At 42.6% G+C, this 2,532-nt stretch overlaps 1 long non-coding RNA gene across 1 annotated transcript; it reads right to left on the bottom strand.

The window, feature by feature from the left end:
• Positions 1–447: 447 nt before the first annotated feature.
• Positions 448–1,251, bottom strand: LOC119192803. Its single transcript, XR_005113754.1, has 2 exons — positions 1,114–1,251; positions 448–593 (listed from the first exon to the last, which is right to left on the bottom strand). It is a non-coding gene; the product is annotated as an uncharacterized LOC119192803 (long non-coding RNA).
• Positions 1,252–2,532: the final 1,281 nt, after the last annotated feature.

The raw sequence follows: 2,532 nt of genomic DNA, 5'->3' as shown, positions 1-2,532 counted from the left end.
TTGACTTCGGTATGAAATTTTAAATTTTGATTAGCTGGTCGACAAGGAAACACGCTACGGCATTGCAGTTGTACTTTTATCGTTGAAGTTTAGTGATGCCACGTAAGCGGTAAAAGAAAATACTAGTGGTTTTGTAGATTTTTGAATAATAATACTGATTTGACTTTAATCCACTTTAGTCCTAAATGTTTCGTTCTTCCCGAGACTGCCGGTAGGAACTAAAAATACGAAAAATCGTTGAGATTCGAAATTGAGACTCCTGGGATGAATGTCGTTAAGAATAGACCGTCCGAGATCCGTTGTCGCTAAAATTGCTGATATTGCAGGAGCCTGTCTTTCCCGCAAATTTGGATGTTTATGAATTTTACACATAGGTAGTACAAAGGTACTTTATAATAGCACTAGGCGAGTAGTAGTAGTGAGAGCCGCAGGGTAAGAAAACAACTGTTGCGCTTAATAATATCTTATTGGTATATTTACATAGAGGTTGACACTTATTATTATGAGTTAGTATACGAGTATATACAGATGAGAGTTAGGTTGGTCCACGAGCGCAGCGCGACTACGCCGCTCCACCGGGGTTTTCTTGGACTCTGCGAAAACGGTTAGTATGATCAGTCATTTTAATACAAATAGTGTTCGCATGTACCTACATAGATCATTTTATGGTTCAAACGTTCAAAAGTAACGACTGAGTATAAGTGAAGGACATATGAATCGGTGAATCATAACGTGCACTGATAATATGGGTCAGTTACTTGGAACTTAATTTGTATGTTTAAGGTAATATCCGGTATCTAGTACTTACGAGAGTGTAGAGTATTGTCCGTTCATGGAGCAATTTATGAAATTATGATAAGGTTTTAGTTGCGGCTTATAGTCCTTAACTGAAGTAATAAACATAGGTAGTACAAAATTTTATATCTTTCATATTTTTTGGTTAGTTATTGAGAACGTTGAGAAAATACCTGCCCAATTCTTGTAAAGTTGCGTATCAAGAAAGAAAACAGTATGAGGATTGAGGATTAAACTACACAGAGCCGGGCCAGTGGACAGCACCCGCCTTAGGGAAGACTCACGGTAGACCGTAAGACATTCAGCTGGCACACTCACCGCCAGAGTCCGGTCCGATGGCGGGTGTCTCGGCCTCGTCCCATGGCTGCCGCTCGCTGCTTGCGAACACCAGGAACACCGCGTTGCAGGCCACGTACACCGCTGCCGTTGTGTAGAAGAACATGCGCCACACGCCCGGCTACACATACAGTGATTAATGTACGTGTGCAACAATATAATACTAATAATATTAGCCCTGTATTATATGTATACTGTCCCACTGTTGGGCACGGGCCTCCCTCTACTGCTGGGACGGATTAGGTCATAGTGCACCACGCTGGCCTAGTGCGGATTGGTAAAGTTCACAAACCCTCGAAAACTCCTAAAGAGAATTTCTCAGGTATGACTATGCAGGTTTCCTCACGATGTTTTCCTTCACTTTTAAAACAAGCGATAATTCACAAAGAATACATAAGTACACCATTTTCTAGAAGAGTCAGAGGTGTGTGCCCTTGGGATTTGAATCTGCGAACATTCGTCTCCGCAGTCCGTTTCCACAACTACTAGGCTGACGCCGCTACTACAACTGTGTGCACAATACACATTAGTTATGTATTCATTTCATTTAACGAGATTGCATGTTTGGTTTTGAAGGTATTGTTGCTGTATAGTGGTCGTGCGGTGTGGGCGGCGCACTCACATCGTCGGTGAGGATCAGCCCGGCCACGAGCGGCGCGAAGATGCACGCCACGTTCGCCAAGAAGTTGGTGATGGACATCAGTGAGCGGCGAAGTTCGGTGTCATGTCGATGTGCATTAGCTGAGGAAATGAACGCAGCGTATAAATAAACACTTCGTTTTGGAAGTCTCGCTAAGTAATAGTATGGATGTGGTTACAGTCATTATAGATATACTTGAGACCCGCGCCGGGCTCAAACATGGGCTGTCGGTTCAAACATAAGTTTAAGGTATTGTGATCCTGAGTTAAATAGGTTAATAGCCGATAGGTAAGTACTTTCGTTATGTTCTGAGTATTAACTATATTAGTGAAAACTTCATTGAATTACGTTTTAATTCCATAAGTTGTTAACTTGTATGCAATATTGTTCTGTAAGTTCCCAAAAATAAATAAGTTAAAATAAAACAAAAAATATTAGTGAAAGTGACACCGTAATAATTATTGATACCTAATGGTAACAATTATGGAATAATAATTTTGTTTTACGATTATTAATTTATGTTACAAAAGAAACGTTATTGATATTTACCAAGAAGCCCGTGTAGTGGCCAGCATTGATGCCTACGGCGAGGGTTAGGATGAGCACGGCCACGGCGAGGTTTGCCGGCCGGAGCGAAGGTGAGCGCCACCAGCGCCGACGCCGGCCCGAACGCGCCTGCCAACACACCGCGGCTCGCGTCACAGGGACAACACACGCCACCGATACAACACCACTGCTCGCTCTTCTCTGAGCGATGTAAA

The sequence above is a fragment of the Manduca sexta genome, unplaced genomic scaffold (genome assembly GCF_014839805.1).
Source record: "Manduca sexta isolate Smith_Timp_Sample1 unplaced genomic scaffold, JHU_Msex_v1.0 HiC_scaffold_3199, whole genome shotgun sequence".
Taxonomy (NCBI): Eukaryota; Metazoa; Arthropoda; class Insecta; order Lepidoptera; family Sphingidae; genus Manduca; species Manduca sexta.
The sequence above is the reverse complement of the archived record's forward strand: the minus strand, read 5'-3'. Positions and strand labels throughout refer to the sequence as shown.